General features: G+C 32.6%; 1 protein-coding gene and 1 long non-coding RNA gene across 2 annotated transcripts in view; one reads left to right on the top strand and one right to left on the bottom strand.

The window, feature by feature from the left end:
* LOC126738340 (out at first protein) overlaps window positions 1–23600 on the bottom strand; it is a 274579-nt gene that overhangs the window by 42611 nt on the left and 208368 nt on the right. The window lies entirely within an intron of this gene.
* Window positions 5831–6801, top strand: LOC126738341 (uncharacterized). Its single transcript, XR_007661301.1, has 2 exons — window positions 5831–6101; window positions 6526–6801. It is a non-coding gene; the product is annotated as an uncharacterized LOC126738341 (long non-coding RNA).

Below are 23600 nucleotides of genomic sequence, written 5' to 3'. Positions count from 1 at the left end.
CTATTAAAGTGGAAACACTGTACACGAAAGGAAAGTAAAACTCAGAAAAAATAGAAAGAAAATAAAAGTGTTTTTAACTAAATTTGTTAAGTAAATACAAGCAAAAATTTAAATAAAGATCATCATTTTCACGGTATTAGGATTTGTAAGATTCAAATTTAAGTTTAGATTTATAAGATTCAAGATTATCAGAATAATAAAACGAATATTTCAAAGTGCATGCATCTATTCCAAGTTAATTTAAACTATCTCATTTTAGGTGAGGATTACTTACTACTCTTTCATAAATTATCACGAAATTCTTAAAGAAGTACAAAAAAATCACAGATCTAACGCTACCACGATCTAACCATCTTAAATTCTTACCTATATGTAACTTTCTATTTTGTATTTTTGTAAGCATAACCTCTCAAACTTTAATTGTTTTGTTTCCCTACAATTGGCACAACTAAAATTTTTCAGAGTGACCAACATCGAAAGGACACAATTACGCAAAATGGCGGCCCCCTAGTAGTGGTCATTTACTTTTCATTGAATTGGCAATCCAGGTATATTTATTAAGTTCGTGATCTGTTGCCAGTTTCAGATCGTCGACATATTTATTTTCTCTTTCTCTTATTTTCACTATATTTCATTTTAATCACTCGTGTAGAATGTCTAAACTGAGGTGCATGACGCATATCTTTTGTTGAAGCCAGATGTTGTAGGTTGATGTTGGTAATTATCGACGTGTAGCGCTGAAAGTTGAGAATGACGGCCTGGTCAACGTCGTATTGATGGACTTAAGTAGAGTGTCAGATTTTTCCTTTTGAGCCTAGATGGAACGTATATTTCGTACCCATGTAATTAATACCTGTTTGTAAAAGACTTAGTGCAAATTCGAAAGTACAGTTTAATATTTGTAAATAAAAAGTTACACAATACACGCTAATTTCTAACAAAGCAAAAAGCAATAAATCCGTGTTTACCGCTCGTTGCTGTTGTTAGGGCCGCTCGTATTTCAGCTGGCATATCTGCAAAGTGCACAATTATTATTATCATTATTTTGGTAATTAATTGCGCCTCGTCGCGATCATAATTTCAGTTTGCTTCGCTTATATATTGCTCGTTTGGGCATTTCGGACATTCGGTGATGGCCAGAAAATAAATAGCCCATTTTTATTAAAAGTAGTAAAACACCGCAATAATAAATGAATAAAAAATAGTGTTTAAATCATTTACCGGTGTCAATGTAAGTCGAGACAAACAAACCAAGCCGGAGAGTTGCCCACAAACTAAATAACGCGGTCCATTAACCGTGTTCCAGAAATCCCGGCTGGCTTAAGTCGGGATATAAGGAACGCCAATGCTACCGCGTCACATCCAAAGGCTATTAATTTTATTTTCCTGTGCCGCTTTTTGGCCATACCACGATGTTTTTTTTATTACAACTAGAATTTTCCATTGTAGAATTCTTGGTCCAGGTTTGTTTGACATGGGATCTGATAGCTTTTTCATAGTGTTTGATTGTGGAGATATAATGGTACAAGAGACCGGAGCAAAAAAAAGTAATCGATGTTCATTTTGTATTAGAGCTGGGTATACTCGTATAAACCTATTTTTACAATAGTAAACTTATAGATTACAATAATTTGTAATCTAACTTGTAAAATTATAAAAATAAAGTCTGTGATAATATTATTAATATTATTATTATTATTATTATTATTATTATTATTATTATTATTATTATTATTATTATTATTATTATTATTCTGTTTAAGCTCGCTGATAGCGGTGTTGTCAATTTCATCGGCCTGAAGACAAGATGAATTTTGTTATGGTAGATTTAGGAACTTTCGAACAATGTTGCATGTATTCAGTAGAACAGATTTCTGTATAGTGATAATCGTCCAGGAGGAAAGACCCAATGAGATAAAGTTTTTGGACAGTGTTAAAGGGACAATTCCAGTGGATGAAATAACTAGAGGGAGTATATATACATTATCTTGCCTCCATTGTTGTTTTATCTCGTGAGCTAGATCAGCGTATTTAGCAAGTTTAGTGTGTGTCGTCTCTGGGACATTATTGGTATTTGGCACTGCTATGTCAATTAGAAACGTTTTTTTTTGGGCTTTGTTTATTAAGATTATATCTGGTCTATTTGAAGTCAGCGTCCTATCGGTCAAAACAGTTCTGTCCCAGTAGAGGCGAAAGTCGTTATTTTCAAGTACAGTTTTATTATTATTATTATTATTATTATTATAACTATATTATATATATTAACTATAACTCAAAAACTTAGATAAAGCCTAAGATAGCTGATCCTAATTTTAACATTGATGGCTATCCTTTGTAAGAAGCGATAGAGATACAAATGTAGGTGTGGGATTTTGTTAAAAATTATAATTCTTCTAAGTTCTTCGAACATATCTGACTATCAATCAAGTGCGGGGGAGAGAAATTATGTCTTGGCTCCTTGTATAGGCAACCTAGCTAACATGACGATGTATGGAGGTGCTAGAGGATATTATGGTGGAGGTTTTGCCTAAATTTGGTATAGTTTGCTTTGGAGTAGACATAAATTCTAATTTATTGAATACTTCGGAATTTATCACAAGAAGTCAAGTTGCCTACTCGAACTAATGATCGTTCTAACACACTGTTGGATGTTTTGGTATGTAGTGATGTAACCTTAGTTAATGAAACCGAAATCCTTGAAATGTAAATATTTCACATCATAGGTCAGTGTCATATAAAATAAAATTTTCTAAATGAAAACCTAAGCCAATTTATAAACGTTTGCGCGATTATCACCTTATTAATAAACTTAATTTTATGATGAGGCTTAGAAACAAGGCCCTGTCACGCTATAAGCCTAAAACTGAAGCTAGTTTGAATGAATACAAGTCACTACGTAATCATGTTATTATTTCAGTTAGAGCAAAAAAAAGGTCTTTCTCATACATACTTTTAAAAAAGATCCAAACAATTTTTGGCGTACCTTCCAATGAACATTAATCTAATTTAGTAAATTTTTTATTAGTTCAGATTCACCCACCTCAAAGCATAATACTTCATTTGTTAATGATAATTATAACAACAAAATATTTCATATCAATGATTTACTCCTATATCATCCGAAGAGGTGGAAAAAATTATGTATAGTTTAAAATCGGCTTTTATTGGGTGCGATAGTATTTATTTAAAAATGTTGATGCTCAGCACCTAACCTAATGAATCACATAACTTTTATTACTAACCATTGTCTTACTACAGGTACATTCCCTGACAATTGGAAAACAGCACATGTGGTTCCAATTCCAAAATTGTCTAATCCTTCCAAACCAAAAGATTTTTGCCCAGAGATTTTGCCCATCAGTATACTACCAGTATTTTCCAAAATAATTGAAAAACTTTTGGAAAAACAACTAATTTTGAAGTAGCACATAGGTATATGAACACTGATTTGCAAAGTATTTATGATATATCCCAAGTTCATGGGCTAGTTCTTAATGAAAGCAAAACTCAGTTTGTTATATTTGGTAAATCAAGAGCCTTTAGAGCCATTTTAAATTATAACCGCTTTTTATTAGATCTTAACAAGGTTCTATTATATCCGATAGTTACTCTCAACAACTTACGTTTGTTTATCGATTTAGACTTAAGATTTTCTAACTATGTATTATCGCTTATTCAAAAAAGGTTTGGAAAACTAAAATTATTGTATATGCATAGAGATGCTACCATGTTCGAAAATATGACCACATAACGCCACATTTAAGAGAATCTGGTTAGCTCACTATCAGGGAAAGGTATCACTTACATTTGGCGTGCTTGATATTTACGTCCACCAAAAACTTCTTTCACCACTTTTTTTTGTTGTCCTCAATTGTCTCTCATAGTCTCTATTAACGTTTGGAAATTAGAATCTATCAGTCCCCTTTCCCTTTCGTTTATTCTTTTTAATGCTAAACATCCCTCTCCTACTTAAATTTTCTTGACTACTAACTTTTCTTCTCTAAGGCCAATCTCTTTAGCGTCAATAATGCCCATTTCTTCAATACTCAATTTCTTCATCATACCATCCAACCATTTTACAATTCACCCTGTCTTTCACTCTCACTATCCTCAACTTACATTATTCCAATTTTTTATTCTAGCCTCTTTTAGTTATGTTTGTCTTCCCAAATCGATGGTACTGAATATTTAAAAAAAACCTGTAGATTGTCCAAACCAGGCGATTTGATTTAAAGAGTTGAAAAAAGTAGACTGGCACCACAAAGACTTTAGGATAATCGAGAGAAGATGCTCAAAAAAGAAGGCAATGAAGTTATTAAGTAAAAAGAAGTAAGGAATTTGACTAGCTCCAATAATCACAATGTCACACAGAGAAGACTCTTAGACTTGCTAAGTATTATTGTTTGAGTCACAGACAGATGACACACGGAATTTTTTTGGAATTAAGAGATCCAAGAACAGTTGAGGAAAAACTAGAATTTTTTATTCAAGAAGAAGAAATTTCTTACCCTTGACATAAATTTCTTATAGAATACTTTTGCATCCATCCTATTTTTGACGTTTCACTGATTTTTAGAGCGCAGTCTGAATTTTTTTTTGTCATGTTTTGGCTTTGCAGGTCATGATTTATTTGCAGCTATTCCAAGACTGCTGCAGTAAGTGGCGACTTTAGTCGGTAAATCCATAATATTTCTTTATAGTGGTTGTAGCGCCCCGCGTATTCTAGAGCAATACGGTCTGTTCAGTTTTATGACTTGTTCCTGAAGCTCCTCTGTCTTTAATCTCTTAATCACCTTTAAGCACAAAGTGATGTGCCTAATATCCCAGGATGCTCTCGTGATAATATGGAATGCCCTATTTCCGTTAACGTCAAATCTGTTATCCATCTTGGCCCAAGAATTTTTGCTTCTCACACAGGGTAAGGATTTGAAGATTACCTTCATGAATTCGGTGTGAAGAAGCACGTTGTATTATTGGCAAGTTCATCGCTTTTATGTGTGCAGTCAGGTGTTGGTCCAAGAGGATGCCCCGCGGCTTGACCAATGTGTTTGGCCCTGAAGGAAGATACACATCTTTCCACTTCAGGATGTTCCAGGTCATTTGTGACTGGTATACATGGTCGCTTATTGTATATTCCATAGATTGCCCTGTAGTCTCCGTTGGTCCATCCAATTCAACAGCTCACAAGCCGATGTTGTAATAGCGAACTAAAAGGCCTTATTCCTGTCCTAGATATGTAGATATTAAACAGGAGTGATGTGTCAGCAAAAAAGCGGAAAAGTTTCTGTTCTGCCAAGTGAATCAGTATTATCTGGTACCCAAATAGTTCATTTGCAGGTTATTTTGTTTTAATTGGTTTATATTCCAACTTGCTCCGAAATATTTTAATATTTATCAGAGGGAGCCCAACATAAAAAAGAAAATTATTTTAAAATAAAAAATCAGTGCGACAAAGTGCCGAAAAAAGAAGTAAGCAGGTCTGGAATAAAACCAGACAAGAGACATGATCCGGACGTTCCCCAGGGGACTTGTCGTCATTTTGCCGGATTTCTGTTCCCGAAATAAAGGTGTTCGTCTCCGGGAATAATAAGGATTCCTCGTTTAGAAAAAGATAAAGAAGGCCCTCGCATTCCCGCTTGACACTTTTCGCATTTCAAGACCGAGAGGCGACATTCACTTTGCTATTCCTTTAACGCAAGATCTAGTTTAAAAAAATAGTCAGATACGTGATAAAATTTTATTAAATAAAGTTGTCATATAAATACGCTTATTGCTTAACTTATATAATTAAATAAATGTGAATTTCTAATCATTCCCTAGTATACTTCATCGAATGAACTGACATCATATAATAACTCAAATTCGCAGTAATTCTAATAATTTTTTTATATTTTAAAGCTTAAAAATGGCCAAACACTTTTACTCTTATCAATTTGACATGCCCTACCGTTCCACCTATCTTCGGAACTGGGAGGTACCAAAGTACTATTGTCCGAAACCGCGCAGAAGAACCAATTGCACCAAAATAATTTCCAATTCCAGAGGGCATATCTTACCTGGGGTACCTAGGCCGCCTTGCAACGCATTTGGGGACTTTATTGGTATAATTTTTAATAATATCATAAATTATTCTAACCAAGATACAGAAAACTTTTGACTTTAAAATATTTCTATGGCGTCCCTACTAGGGACCAGAGCATCCCATATTCTAGCATGATCATTATTTCGGTCGCATAGTTGACTATTTATTCTTTGATTCATTTCTTAGTTATATTAAAATGAATTAAAATGAGTTATATTAATGTAGGTTATGCTTATTCAATTTAAACAAACGCGATTTTTTTAACAACATTTATGCAGTTTGTCTGCAGCCGCTATCAAGCAACTAGAATACTCGAATCCATGCGGTTGATCGGAGACTATATTTTCGAGGTCACAAAAATCGATTCGCGTTTTGTATCTGGGTTAGAGTAATTTATGACTTTATATTGTAAAAGTTCACATTCATTACGTACATATGTTTAGGTACTTGGGAAATGCCTACAAAAATAACACGTGAAATAGCTAATAAGTTGAACGGTACTACTGACAAGCCAGTGTTTATGGAAAAGTGTAGGCTTGCATTAATCAATACTGGAAGAAAAGGTACCAGGAAGAAAACTGAAAAAGAGGCATTAAAGACGGAATCTCAAGAAATAAGTACCATTACGGACGAAGCGTCAATTAAGAAAGTTGAAGAGGCTATAGTCGAAAGGGTCATATGTCCCATACATGATTTTTAAATAAAGAAAAAGTAATCAATAGTGTATTTGTTTGTGTTATACCACTGAATGTCCATACTCATTTAATGTAATCCATAAAATCAGCTTTTTTTGAACATTTGGCACATAAATATCTCATAAAAAACAATACATATCCTTATTTGTATGAAAAAAAAACGCTTAAACAAATGATAGTAGTACCTTCCTAAAGTAAAAGTGAACCAGTCAGAGATGGTTTTTAACCCATCTGGGTATATGAGAATATCGTGGAAGTTGTTTAGGTCTTCTGCTTAAGTTTTTATCTTGAATGATTTCTTAAAGGAGTCGTAGTAGAGAAGGAATTGCTTATATCTGACCCTTCTTGGGTAAGGCCGGGCTCTAACAGTCTGGTTTAGTAGTAGCACACTTGCTCCACACTTTAATCTCTTCATATTTCACTTGAGATCAGTCTGGCTGCCTTCACCTGCGATTATGACAAGTCAAAAGGCATAAAACGCGAATTACCATAATGTAGGATCTGCTTATTCAATTTAAATAGAATCGTTTTCCAGCTTCTATGCGGTTTATCTGCAGTCGCTTTTATGGGATAAGAATATCTTCCATCCATGCGATCTGATATTATTTTGTCGAGGTTTTGCGTTACATGACTAAAGGTCATTTAAGTAAACCATAGAATCTGATTTGATAGAAAAAAAATAGCTACCCCATCGGTATCCAAATCAATTTCTTACCAATCCAGCAGTCCTACCTCCCTAATGAAGCCTAAGAATCTTAATCCCTATGAATCTTATTGTGTTTCCTGAATGTTTACCATACTCTTAAATGAGTTAATCGGTACTAAACAAATACCAGACATTAAACATATTCAGCTGACTCATTTACTAAAATCATTCACACCAATTTGATCGTTTAGTTATGGGAAACTTTCTTATAACGTTTGGGTGCTCTCCATTTTGTTTTCCATTATCTACTTCATCTACACTTGTTTTCGTGAAGTATCCATATGGTTATTGGGAAGATTAATCTTGGTTATATGCTAATGCACGCCTTAGCCAATGTATGCAATTTTGCCATTTTGCTTCCTGGATAGTCACTATATCGGTTCGTCCTATCGATGGTTATTTCATTCTCTTCATGATCTGCTCTAAGCATTATGGTTTTGCCAGTAATACTGTTGTTTGGGTTGCCACTAAAATTAAGCTATAAATTTTGTCTAAGAAACTTTTGAGTCAACCCCTGATGGTGTTTTTATGTAGGTAATCGTTTTGATTAACAAAAAAACTAAAGCTCATCTTATAGATTGATTAAAAATACAAATTCCCAAACAAGGTTTATCTTTTCAAGATCTAAATATAGCTCTACCGATTATTTTTAAAAGAAATATTAACAAAATAACCACTTTTAAAAGCCTTTCATGATGGAAGTAATCTGAATATTCCAAGAAACGCGTAAAACGAGAACTGACAGGCAGACCCTCCTTTTGCTACACACAAAATGTAATAATAAATTGCTGGCAGCCGGGGCCGCGTATCCCATCTGGATATTGCCGGGCGTAATACGGAAGAGGTTTAAAGAATGCACAAAAATGCACAGATAAAAAAAAGTCGTATTAAGTTGTTATTAAAAATTTCCCGCTTCTGCGGATATGCTTGCGCTAGTAGAAAAAAAAGAGAGTAAAGGTGGATTTACGATCACTTCTTATTAAGTCTCTCTTCACTTACATTTTACTTAAATTTAAAAGGTGTTTCTAAATCCGACATGCTTGAAACATGTTACAGGATAAGTTATATGTTGAAGAAGAACGTAAGTAGGAGCTTAGTAAAAGGACCTGAAAGTTAAAGGGCCTTATAATAACTTAAAAAATATATACACCTGTTGCTTTTCACGAACAACTAATTATAAAATATTACAGAATGAACTAGCGAATAATGGGAAGTTTTGTCTTAAAAATCGTATTTTGTAATAAATTTAATGCAAAGAGAATGGCTAGTGCTACTTTGATGAACACTAAGAAGGTGATTGAACAATTTAAGTTTTAACGATTTTTTAATGCTGGAATTTTTAAAAAGCTTAACTTCGAATTAGAGAAATTACCCATTAACAAAAAAATGTAAATTTTCCACTTAACATATTAAAAGTCAATTATATAGAAATTATAATAAATTTAATTATCAAAATCTATACAGATTATAAGGATTAATAATAGTAATGATCATATCAATCATAATAATAATAATAATATTATAGTTGAAGAATATCATTGACTCCACAATACTTAAAGATATTAAGAGGATGAAAGAAGACGGGCTTACAACTAGCTCAACTACAAGAAGGCGTATGACAGTGTACTGCATGCTTGGTTGCTTCGAGTTCTCCAAGTTCATACAATATATTGTTATTTACCCTAAAGTAACCTCCTTCCTTTAATACCTCGTGCAACCCTGGAGAATGAATATCCAATCATCAACTAATGGTTTCTATAGCAAATGTAAAACAACTTCCAATTTACGTTATCAATCAGGTGATAACTGAAGTTCACAAATCTGAAAATAAAATTTTTGCAAAAAATGGAAAAACTTGGCCTTTTAATTAATGTGCTAGACACATATTGATGTTGTTGTTTAACACATTCAATTACAGCGAATTTTTCTTTCGATCAACCTTGCAAACATTTATTTAATTTGAATTTTATTATCGTCAGGTTGGTCAAATTGCATCGTATGTCGCGACGGTGCCGTTCATTGTTTGACATTTATACGAATTGATTGTGCAATTTCGTGTGTAAATATTTTTATTCCTTCGGTGATTTTGATCATTATTAACTGTTATTCTAAAAACAAAATCTTTGTACATTTAATTTTTCGAAGCAGACTTTTGATTTTCTATGAAAATGACAAAGCATTTAAATAGCCGATACAAAGAACTTGTAGTTTTTCTAATCGGTTATTTTGCACGAGAACGTGAAAATTAATGGCAGAATAAAAAACAAAAGAAATGCGAAATCCACAAAAGTAATAATAATAATATTAATAATAAAAAAAAAAAAATAATAATAGCATATATATGAGACTCTTGCAACTTGCCAGAAGCAAGCTCTGTTCTTCCTTCATTGCAAAAAAAAAAATAACTTAAAATATATATAAAACTGAAAAAAGCTTAAAAAATACATAATAAATTCCTATATTTAGTAGGTATGAAAAAAAATATTTAAGACTAACAAAAATACGTGCATAAATGTATCCATTTTACACTTAACTGCCTAAAGCTAAAAAAGGTTTACCTCTAACTAACTAAAATAATTGCTAAATAAAATGCTGTTGGTGTTCTAACAAATGCTGTCTCAATCGTTTTTTAAATGTTTCAGTTGAAATGGATAGATTGAGGAGGCGCTGCGATAAATCATTAATATAACGGCAAATATTGTATAAGAGAGTTATAAGAGAATGTTTTTTTGAAGTACATTTGATATATGACCGGAAAATTTTAATTGTGAGTCTAGAGTTAAACCTAAGCTTTTAGTGTTTTTAACATCAAGTACTTGATTATCAATGCATATAAGATCTTGTGAGTGTTACTTATGTTATTTTTATTGCCAAACAGAATACCTTTAAATTTTTGAAGATTTAACTGCAATTTATGTTTATTATTTGTTTCACAAATAATATCATCGACCACGTCCGCCATCGCCGTTCCGAAACTGTTTCCACTTCTAAATCCTGACTGTTTTTGAGGTAAAATTCTAATCTAAGACTCTTTCAAATACTTTAGACAAGGTTGGAAGCACAATAATCGATCTGTGGATGGCAAAGTGAATGGCAAAAGGTAAACGACCATATATATTATATCTACTTACTTGAGATAAAAGGATTTTTTTAGCAGATACGTAATACTTCATGCTGGTAATGAACATGAATTTATTGAGGGTGGTGAGCATCACATATCACAGCATGCTGTTAGAAAAAACACCCAATTCTTCATGGTCAATAAGTCTTCCATTCAAGAATGGTTAGTCAATAATGAAATTGAAGGTAATCACATATTGGTAAAAGCCGAACTTCTAACGAACCAAAAAAATGTATTGTAGATGACATGGCTAATAAATATGGGTATAAAGTCTTACGATTGCCTCCATACCCTTGGTGTTCAATCCAATCGAACTTATTTAGGGGTTTCCGAAGACTTACTATAACAGGCATATTGGTGCAGGTGGTGGTATAGAGATGGCTTGTTTGAATATGTGGAAGGAATAACTTGGCATTGTTACTCCAGAAATGTAGAAGAATTCAGTAACGCGTATGGTAGAACAAATAAGAAAATGGTATAAAAGAGAACATGTACTTGACAGGCTGAATATTCAACTGCTTATTATTAATTTAGATGATGGTGATTCAAGGGATTATGAAAATGATGTAGAGAGCTAAGTATTTTTTTTGGTCAAAATATTTGCATTACTGTGTATCTTATAATCATGGACAGAATAATTTTTCTTATAATATACTTCTTCATTAAAATAAATTCAAATATTATCAAACATTTTAAATATATCATATTGACTTAATAATTATATTTATCAGTAAATAAATAATAAAAAACAAACTACGACATTTTTTTATTCAATAATATTTGTAAATTGTTAGCAATATGCTATTTTTATTAGTAAAAAAACGTAATATTTTTGTATTATCATCACAAACTGGCAATGGCCATGTTGCCATTCCAGGTCACTCTCAAGGGATGTGACGTAAATTGGAAATTGTTTTGATTTTTTTATATATCAGTACCCCTGAAATCAAGTTTAACCGAGGCATTTCCCAAGGGGATTCTTTAAGTTCTCTTTGCTTCTGTTTACCCCTAAACCCACTGTTTAAAATACTGAAAGGAACTAAAATAGGATACACGCTCGAAAACTAACAAGAGACGCACATCATATCTCATCATTTCTAGATGGATGACCTCACACTTTATTACAGGACAAGCTTAAGCAACTCATCCAATAGATAGAAGTGTTCTCCAATAATATCACTATTAAGTTTCGACTGGACACGTGCAAGATCGTTAGTACAAAAAGAGAAAAATGTTTACACAGAGACGTACAATTAGAAGATGAGAGACTCATAGATGGATAAAAACATGTAAGTCTCTTAGCTACGAGCAAACCAAGGGACTGAACATAACAAAACAACTTCACAAAAGTGTACCAACAAACATGTCATGCTGTTAAGAACCTACTTCCACCAGCATAGTAAGCTGTAGTAATGTCAGATCAGAGATCCACGCCGATCAATACCAGTGTAGTAAAGACGAGATACATCGGGTATGGCAATACCAGGCATTGCATAGGAGACACCTTTATAAATTTGATTAACATTTTGTTGATATTAAATGCGTAGTTGAAGAGAGGAAAGCTATTTCCTGTAACAGAAGACTTAAGTCTTGAATGATCATTTAAAACTATAGCTAATGAACACAAAGAATTACTTAAAGCACATTGTGAAAAACCTCACGATAGGAGGATGTGTTAGGCAGAGGACATAAAGAAACTGTGGAATCTGAACAAAGTGACCACCGTGTGGTATTATATAGCTACACAGAAGCCTGGAGACGTTGGGATTGCACAAAAAAATCGACCTTATTTTACCACAGGGTAATAATAAGTAATGGTATAATACCACCAGGATATTACGAGATCTTTAAGTCATGAATAAAATTAATGGAAATGGTGGTTTAATACTCTTACCAGATTTGTTAAACAAGGGAGCTTCGGGTAAAAAAAATTAAATAATCATATTAATAATTATAATTAAATAGATTATACAGTCTGTAACTTGGAATAAATTCAGTAGTTTATATACTTTCTTTTTTCTTAAAAAAATCCTCGGAACCGTTGATTAGTATTTTTAGTTGCACTCTTTTTTGTAGAAAATAGATAATAAGATAATTAAAAATGAAATAAATTTCTTTTGTTTATCTGCACTAACTAAAGGAGTTCGTTGCGGTACTAAAGGATTTTAATTATCAATTAGGTGTTTGTTAAATAAACAGATATTCTATAATGCCGTAAAGAAGCTTACTTATAAAAACATTAATGCAAACTATTGTATTTCTATCAAATGAATTGTTAGTTTAGTAGTAAGTTTTTGTTTCTTTGACTTACTTTGTTTTGAGTATACTTTGCATTCATATATACCTATTGTTATAATAATTTATTACCTAAAATTATGTAATTTTATCTACAATTTGTAAATACATAAGGTTAAAAAATGGTTAATAAAACAAATATTTTTATTATTAGTCCAAAATAAAAAAAAATATATCAAAATACCAAAGCAAAAAAAATACTGGCAAATATTTAAATCAAAGTTCTCCCACATCTCCAAAATCCATTAAATTTGATATTTACTTAGCGCGCCCCATTTGCTTACGAAAAGAAATTCGACGCCCATCGTAGAGCAAAAGTACTTTAAGAAGATTTTTGCCTTAAAAAGTCTTTTAAGTTAATGCGGCCTTTTTGCCTTTTGCTTTACTCTTGCACTCGAATAAATACCTAAAAAGGGCCTTGAAAGCTTTTTGCTATTTTTTTTCGGCGATATAGTGGGACAAATTGCGGTGGTTGGAAGAGAACCACAAATTGACTTTATATAAACTAGTTCAATGAAAACCATTGTGTTGTAATGAGATAAAACCATAAAAAAAATTAATAATAATACGTTAGCTGGGTGTAAGCACCAGCTTTCTATCGATTAGGTGGTTATAAAATAAACCCAGGCCAAATAGGAAAATCTGGATGTATTCTACAATGATGATTGCAAGATCTTTAATTCTGTCCCTCACAACTAACTAATGAAAGTACTGGATATTATGGCACTCGGATTCTTTCCAATAAAAATAATGCCAAATAGCCATAATAATAAAATAGCCATTGCTCTGCCCAATATAGAACCTTTTTAACCTTTGGAACCAATTTACACTCCGTAACAATCATAAGTTATCTCACCTATTATACGTTAATGATTTGAAATTTTACGAACGGTGTCAGAGTTAAAATATTCATCAGTAACACATAGATGTTATTTGAGCTTGATATGTGCGCTATTGCAAACATCTAAGCAGATTTAGTGAAGATCCAATAGACCAGTTTCAGGTCATTGAAAATCCGCCTTCAGATGATACTTTGATATAAATATTTTGAAATGTTGCAAAACCAATGGATTGACCACTCGCAACAAGGACAATTTTTTTCCAAAAAATTTAAGAAGAGAGATATCAGAATTTTAAATACAAAACTCTTCACCAAGACTGAAATATTATAGGAATTGTTTTGCTCCAAAGACAGGAAAACACTGGCTAACTTTATATACACAGTTTATTTACACATTATTTACAGGTTTTTACACTATTCTACTATTATAACTAAACGTCGTTAATCGTCTTAAAATAACCGTCTTTAATTGATGCGAGCGTCTTAACTTAAAATCGTCTTTCGTCATCTGTAATTATTCTCGCACTGCTGCCGGTGGTTTTCTTCCTCCAGGCGACGGCAATAGATCGGTCAATCGGGTGATCGATTCCAGGAAATTCTAGGATAGGGAGGGCGTTAAACATTTTATTTCTCGTCTTTTAATTAATATTTCCCACAATATACAGCGCTGTCCTAAACACTTGTGCAGTACTAACTCTGACCTAAATTTTGGGGCTTTTTAAATGGTCCAATGCTAATGTAAATGAGCTAGACAGAACGACACACTAAATACTGACTAAAATAGTGAACATCTACAAGTTATGCAAAACCCAAGCAGTCTGAGACAACAACTCCTCGAATCCAATGATACCTGAATTGATCGGCAACCGAGAAAGACCCAAAGGTATAAACCTTTAAATGTGCAATACGCGTATCTCGAATTAAACATAAACTCAGCACAACAAGAACGAGCTGCATGAATGTAGCAAGCTTTACATGACAAGTTCCCAAAGAGCCTACAGTCGGATAATGTTGATAAACCGTTATCGTTAGTACGGCTTAGAGCTGTTTACCTCTACCTTAAGACTGAGGGTTTCTTTATGGCATTCCAAGATAGAGTAATAGAGGAGACAAAATTACGAGAACTGTCTTCTACTTGAAGCCAAAGATAAATGCAGTAAATGTAATACTGTGGATAAGTCGCTAGAATACATCATTGCAGATCGTTGATAACTTGCAGACAAGGCATATCTAGATCGCGACAATCAAGCTGCTAAAATTATTCACCAATAACTAGCTCTCAGAAACAGTCTTTTTGAAACCTGATCACCATATATTATATGTATAAGAAACTGTAATAAAGCAAAAAAGTATCACCATTTTGGTGCGAACGCACATGTATCGTAGGCAGAGAAACCTGTGACAGTACTCGATCAAAAATCACTTTCTGTTTCCTGCCAAAATATTCTTTGGCTAAGCTAAGGCCGTTCTTGCTAAGACCAAAATACTTTAAGCTTTAGGCATATCAATTAACAATTAACAGTATTTATAATGTATTAATGATTTACTGTAATCACGAAATCGCAAGCCTCTGTGGTTACTCTGGCCCCAACAGTTCATAATATCATCTGTCATTGTAGCTACAGCCGTTGTAGTATTGTGTAGCGATCTAAAGCCAGGTTGGAAAATTCATTCGCAATTTTTCGCGGTCTTGGAATTTGTTGAGAAAGACTGGTTAATAATAAAAGTCAGTTAGGGTCAAAGAGTAGATAAAAAGGTCCATAAATCTACGGCTAAAACCACCCATTCCAGCAGTATTAAATTTAAACTTGCGATAGAATAATGAATTTTTTTTACTACTAACAGTCGGAACGCAAAGGGTTGCGGTAAATTATTAAAAGAATTATGTTTGTATACACCAATTAAAGGAACATTTGGAAGATACTGGGTGGAAGGGATACATTATTAGGATTCCTATCTCACTGGGATCACTTACAGGCTTCACATTGACGTTTGATAATTTCACAGTTTTCAAAAGCCTTTTTTTATTGCAGATCGTCGCCGTTACAATACTTCTTAATCTTTTATAGTTTTCCCAACTGTCAACAGTTTTTAACTTTAAGTATTTTCTTAACCTTAGAAATCATATCATATCATATATTTCATTTTAAGCGTAATTGGGGGAGGAACTAACTTTGTAAAACTGCCCGTTTTAAATAAGGCATGCATTATCAGAATATCATAACACCCAATTAATATTAATGAAGACGCACAGTAATTATTGATATCGATGTAACATTTAAGGGATATTATCAGCCACGTGAAAAGTAAAGCTAGGCATATCATTCTATCAAAAATTTTAGGAAAATACATGGGTCTATAAACCACACATTTTTTTGAATACAATAACCTCATTATTCTCAGTAGTAGGAAGGATAAAAATATCACCCATAGCATTTCAACAGATCTCATTTCAGCTATAGTGGATTGCCTTCATAGAATGCAGTTTAACTTAATTCTTCTCTGTGACTACTGTAAAGCTTTCGACTATGTGAATTATGACATTCTTTTAGAGACACTGTCCTTTTATGGTTTTTCCTTGGGAATTATGCAGTTTCTAGAATCCTATCTTCAAAATAGTCATATGATATTAGATGAGATAGATGATCTAAGATCAGCAAGAAAAAGGTTTGCAGTAGATGATCCTATGATATTTTATTTTTTATATACTTATATAATACCTTCCAATATAATATCTTCTTCGTCGTTGACACCACATCAAATGAATCTCTGACAGAACTCATACGTTTGTATAAAGAACCCATACAAGAGCAGAAAAATGGTTTAATAGGCTTCTCCTGAATAATACTAAAACTCAATAAACGGTATTAAAAGAAGTAAATATTTATACTGAACCTGAGGGTAGGTTTTTGGATATTACTTTGGACTCCAAGCTAAAGTGAGGAAACCATGTAAATACTCATGGCTTTTCTAGAAGTTTTTCTGGAGGTACTTGGTACATCATAATTTGCCTTATTTCATTCGCATATTAGATATGCAATTATTGCATAAGGGCACTTCGCAGATGAAACCACTATCTCCATGTCCAATGAATTTCTGACAGAAATCATATACGTCGCTTGTATAAAGAAGTCCAAAGAAGAGCTAAACAATGGTTTGTCTCTAATAAGCTTATCTTTAATAATAAAAAAACTCAACAAATGGCACTCTTACTGACATATATGAATATTCACACTGACAATGTGGTTAGGTTTTTGGGTGTTACTTTGGAACCCAAACTGCAGTGAGAAAACAATGTAAATGCGCTTACTACGAAGCTTGAAGAAACCTATACGTTCTTCGTGGCCTTTCCAGAAGTGTCCTTGGTGAGGTGTTTCGCACTTTATAATGAGAGGACTGTAGACACATTTTTAAACTAAATAACTTAATCCTATGGATGGATCTTTTGGCATGACACTCAAATCACAAAACAGTTGTACCATTACAAAACTGTTTTGTGATTTGAGAGTAGAACTTGATGATAGTGACATGTATATTTTTTGTATGATTATTATATTTAAGGCAAAATATAAAAAAAAAAGATGATAGAGGGGTACTATTAAATCTTTTGTTTTTCATAAAGTTGTTTTAAATTAATAAAATGAACGGAAACATTTTTGGAAATGACATTTATAATAATTGATTGAACCTTTTTTCACAGAACGGTTTCGAAGGTCAGTTAGATATTTTTAATAAAAAACATTACATTGATATGCAAAACGTTGTCTTATTAACGCGCTTTTATTAGTTTGGGTTGTAACTACATATGTATGTATGTAACGGAATCTTTGAGTTTAATTTTCATTGGTTTCTAAAAGTCTGATCAACTTCAAACTTTGCACACGTATCTGTAAAAACTGAGGTTAGATCGGGAAAATAAAGCTCACAGGTCCAGTGTTTACAAGCGACTAACTTTATTATTACTTATCCGTTGACAGTATGGTTGACATATGAGAGACACATATTGAGAAAAGTTCACATACAATATGTAACACACCGCAATAAGTTGCTACATGCATCAAAAACATTTAAAGCATAATATTCAACACTCCCACTTGTGTAAATGTTGTCAAAATGTCAGTAAATACTAACCTAGTACTTTCAACAATTCCCAACTTATCCAAAAATTTATAATCCTTTTGAGAATTTAAACCTTTAGTCAATAGGTCAGCGGGCATACCAAGCTGTCTGTAAATATTTCAACACTATCAAGTTATCAGCAATCAGCTCTCGAATAAAATGATGCCTAACATCAATATGTTTCGATCTTTTATGCAAACTAGGTTTTACAGCCAGCTCTTTTCCATTCTCTATAATGATAATCAGAGTGCACTATGTGCACTCTGATTATCATTATAGAGAATTACCTCTTTCGATTCTAACATAAGCTCCTGGACGAAATTCCTTAAATATATGGCTTCCTTAGATGCTTCCGAGATAGCCATATATTCAGCCTCCATCCTGCTCAACACAACTGTCTTTTGCTTTCTACTTTCCCATGACACAATAGAACCAGAATGTTTAAAGCAAAATCCAGTATATGACTTTCTGTCAACTAAACTATTACCCCAATCAGCATCAACAAAACCTAACAAATCTTGATTATCATTATAAAATTTTAATCCATAAGATTTCGTACCTTGCAAATATTTTAACAAACGTTTAGCCTGTTTCCAATGACTTTCGTTATAACAATTATTAAACTGACTTAAATAACTCACTGTAAAAGATATATCAGGCCTAGTCAAAATACATAAGTATATCAAGCTACCCATGAGCTGCTGATATGGTAACCTTTGAACAAAAACATTATCCTTAACTAAATTAACATTTGGTTTAATAGGTGTTGACACCTCTTTACAGGTACTCATATTGAATCTCTTTAACCACTGTTCAATGCACGTCTCTTGATCTATAAAAATCTCATTTTTATACCTATTTATAGTAACTCTCATTCCTAAACATTGTTTTAGCTCTCCTAGATCTTTAATCTTACAATTAGAAGCTAACTCACATTTTAAAACTTCTGTTTCTTTCTTAGAATTACCAAAAATGAAAAAATCGTCAACGTAAAGCGCGATTACAGTCATTCTGTGATCTTCACGTTTAAAGAATAAACAAGGCTTAAATTCTGATTTCTTGTAATTTAAATTTTGCAAAAAAACCTCAACCTTTTTATAACAAACTCTTGAGGATTGCTTCAATCCATAGATTATCTTATTGCACGGATTTATTGGACAGAATTTTGCTTAATTGTACGTTAAATTCATTGTCTTCTATTTATCAAATTAGTATAGTTTTTCAGATAACATTTATTTTATCGATTTTAATAATAAGAGTATGAAAAGTTTGAACATGCCGCTGCCCCTGAAAGTATCCAGGTAATATGAGATGCTAAAAAGTAGAAAATTACTTTTAATTACAAAGAGTTTTTATTATAGTAGTAGAGAGTCGGACAATCAATCATAATTAATTACTTTAAATAAAAATCATAATAAAGTTAATAATAGAATAATTCAAGTCAAAGTAAAAAGCGTGGGTTGCTCGATGTATTAAATATGACATTTATTCTATTGGCAACTATCTATGAGACAAGAGATATGAAAATGAAGTAAAATGCTTTTTACTTTGATGTGAATTATTCTGTTAATAACTTAAATTTTATAATGATTTTTATTTGAGGTAATTTCTACTTTTAAGTTCGATTAGCAATAAAAGCTTGTTCTTTTAGTTTTCCTAAACTATTATTTATTTTATACTTAACATATTTCTTATTATGACCACAAAAGATAAACCGGACGAGCAAGTAATTAAACATTCCAATGGCAGAACTATTCGCGATTGTTGAAATTCCGGTACGGATGTAAACAGCATCGGGACGATGGAGCCGCGACGTCGAGATTCTTGATTTAACCTCATCGAGTCGAGGGTTTATTCAACATAGGAATAACCCAAAAGCCCCGGGGGTTAATTGAATGGACCAGATGCCAAGTTTATTTTGCCTATCTTGACTTTAGTTTAGCGAGAGCAGATGTTTAATTGTCTTTGCTTGTTTTGGATTTGTCCTTGTTTGGATATTCGCTTGCATTGTTTGTCTCGAAAAGATTTAAATTCAGGTTGATTACTTTTCTCTGAAAGTGATCCGTCGTCTTTATCCAATTCGACAAGTAAAAGTTATAAAGTCGTAATGGAAAGCGATTCGAGAGAGGGAAACTTGAAAGTTGTCGATTCTCATTTCAAGCTGCTGCTGGCCTGAAATTCTATAGTCGAACTCTCTAAACTCGCTTGTCCAATTAATGTTAATTTTCCGTAGTTTCGTGATTTCCTGTTTTCAATGGTTTATGTATATAATTTTCGGTATAGAGCTTGAGCTGAATCGAGAGTAGTCATTTTGTTATATTGCTACGAATTTTACGTGAGTAGGTACCTAATTGAATTACTTATTAAGATATAAATGTCCAAATATAGTTACAAATTCTTGATTTTTCATTGAACTTTGTAAAATTCGACACTTTAGCTTATTTAGGAATATTTTTTGTTTGAACAGTTTAATATCTCGTTTATTTTTTGGAGGAAAAAGGAATAATTTTTTTAAATTTATTTTTTAGTAACTCGCAGCTTATTCTCATTTAATTTATTTATTTTTTAATATAACTTATAATATAGAGGATTGATCGATAGTAAAAATAAGAATAGAAAATGAGAATCGGTTAATAAAAGTTAATAAAAATGTTCTATTGCTGGAAATAATTTTATTTCATTTAATTGGAAAAAGTTTCTAATATCGCCGCAAAAAGGGTATTTTATTGAAAAACATCCTCATAAAAGTTACAAAAAATGTTCGAAAAGAATTTATATATTTAGTTCGGCTTGACCCAATTTAATTAACTTAGGTCTCGTCTAATAAAAAAGTTTGGTAGTTAAAAGAAAATAATTACCACGTCATAGTGACTTCGCAAAGTTATTGGAAAAAGTTCCCTTTCTTCTAATTTTTCTAGTAAGGCAATGGGATAATTATGAAAAGAAACTATTATGCTAAATTTAGATATCAGTAATAGAATAAATAATTTTTACTGATTAACATTATAATGAGTCAAATATTGAGTAATAATTATATATACCAAGAGAGCATATTTATGATATATTATAAAATAAAATGTTAGAAAAAGATTTAAAATAACAGTTAATAGCTAGTAGAAATTTCGACTAATGTATACAGTGAAACCTCTCTTAAGCGGACACTCATGGGACCAAAAAGTGTCCGCTCAACGGAGGTGTCCGTCCAAGGGAAAAAGGCCACACAGAAGCAAAATTAAACAGCGTGTTATTTTTTTAAACAAGTTCAATATTAATTATTAAATGACAATAAGTATAAAATAAGGGTTACAAAATAATTATAATTATGCAAAAAAAAAACTTAAAAAACATACCAAAACAAAAACTTATGAAATAACAAACCGGAAATAAACTAAACTAGTACATACATACATATAAAGATTTTTGTAAGAAATAATATGTAAATATTTTGGAATACATGTACAAATTAAGATCATTGTTTATGTTTAAAATATTCTAATAAAGACGTTTGTCGATTTTTTTTGTTGATCAAAGTATTTTGGAAATGAAGATCAAGCTTATATAGTAAATCTAGAGCAGATAGGTCACCCCTAGCCTGAGTGAAGCGTTTTAACTGTTGCGTCATATTAAAAGCCTGTTGATAGGTAGTCAATTCCTCTTCTTCCTCAACGTGTTCCTCTTCTGACTCATCGGATGATACCACTACTTCCTCTTGATTCGAAACCTCCAGAGGAAGGTCATCAATTTGCTCCAATATTAAATCATTGTCTACATTAAAAAATTCGTTGATATCATTATTGCTTATCATTCCAAAATTATCCTTATTCCTGAATATTTGAGCTAAAAGTGACAACGGAATGTCGTTTTCATTTTCCCAGATTTCCAGGTTTTCTGCTCTATTTTCTGAACTATTAGAGTGTGTAATGCCAGACTTAATAAAGCAATTTTGAACCGTTTTCTTTGTCACTTGGTCCCATGCAATGCTTATAAAGTAAATTGCATCTAGGACGTGTATTTTTCTGGCTAATTCTTGGGCTGATTCAGCAGTATTTATGGCTAATAAAAGTTTTTTAATAATGATTGTCCTATAAAATATTTTAAAACTCTTAATAATGCCCTGATCTAAAGGCTGCACAATTTTCGCCGTTTTTCCGATCACTAGAGGTTTTTCTTTTTGTCCCTCCATATTTACACAAAAAAGTATAGTCAGTTTTTCTTTTGAAAATTTACCTCCAATACATCTTTCTCGCTTCAAATGTAGAGTCCTGTTTGGCACTGCTCGGAAAAATAGCCCAGTCTCATCAGCATTATAGATATTTTTGGGAGCATAGTTCTTAATTATAGATGGTACTTTCTCCCAAAATGTCATGACATCGGCAGAGTTCACACTTGCGGCCTCCCTACTGATAGTTCTAAAAGCAATGTTGTGCCGGGTACGAAACTTTTGCAGCCAACCTTCTGACGCACCGAAAGTTCTATACCCCAAACCATCAGCGATTTCTTTGGCTTTCGTTTTAACAATTGTACCTAAAAAGATAATAGGCACATGTAAAATATATAGTAATATGTGTAATAATTGAAGTATGTTACCTGATAATGAAATATTTTTGCTTCGAGCTCTAATGAACCACTCATAGGACTGTCTGTCAATATTTCTGCCCTCTTCTCTTAGGAAGCTTCTTTTTCCATTCGCATTTATATTTGAGTGGAACTTACTTAATAAAACATCCTTATTTTTAATAATCTCGGCTGCCTGTGTTTTTCCTATTCCAAACCGATTTGCTAAGTCGCGTACGCTTAGTTTGTCTTTATTAAAAATCTCAATCACGCCAACTTTTTCTTTAAGAGTTAGCACTTTACGTTTCGACGACATATCAGTTGTTACGCTAATAACGCTAAAAGATACGATAATAAACTAAAGCCAAATGCATTAACAAAATAGTCAAAACACAAAAACATCCCGACAAACCGGCGCCATGCGAGAATAACCGCCGTATCGGGGAAAACCCAGGCTCTGGCGCCAATGCAACCCCCGATTGCGTGTTTAAATTTTTTCTGTGTCCGCTCAAGAGAAGGTTTAGCGGTTCTTCGGATCACTTTTAGGTGTCCGCGTCCGCCTGAGAGATTGTCCGTTAAAGCATATGGGAATTTAGTGTATTTTCAATGGGACCAAAAAAAATTTCCGCTCAAGGGAGTTGTCCGTATCGGGAGGTTTCACTGTAGAAGAGGGGTTAAAGTTCCCCCAGTTTCAATTAACACAATTTCTACAAAATTTATATTAAAAATAGTAATTATAAAAAAATCCTAAAATAGGAATACAATAAAAAGAACTGGCTACAAATGAAAACCTTGCTAAATTGAATATTAATTATGTAAGCGGGAATCTAAGGTCTTGGATAAATTTACTAAATAACGTAGTGATGATAATAAACCTACAAAATTAAACCTCTATACGCTCACGAACTTCACATGCCTTGGATAAGGATTTTTAGGTGGATAAAACATATCTTGACTGCATCAAGGCATTTGATAGAGTACAACACAATATGTTGCTTCATCTGATGTTCCTCAAGGCTCAAACCTTAAACCACTCCTTTTCCATGTTTTTATAAATGATAATAATGAATACTAATAAATGCTTACAATTATCTGCTTTTTGCAGATGATTTGACGCTATGCTGTGTTGTCAAATCAAGAATAAAAACAGCTTTAACTTTTTTAAATGATGGCCATTACAAATTAGA

The sequence above is a fragment of the Anthonomus grandis genome, chromosome 7 (genome assembly GCF_022605725.1).
Source record: "Anthonomus grandis grandis chromosome 7, icAntGran1.3, whole genome shotgun sequence".
Taxonomy (NCBI): domain Eukaryota; kingdom Metazoa; phylum Arthropoda; class Insecta; order Coleoptera; family Curculionidae; genus Anthonomus; species Anthonomus grandis.
Note: the sequence above shows the minus strand (reverse complement) of the source record. Positions and strands in the feature narration are given on the sequence as shown.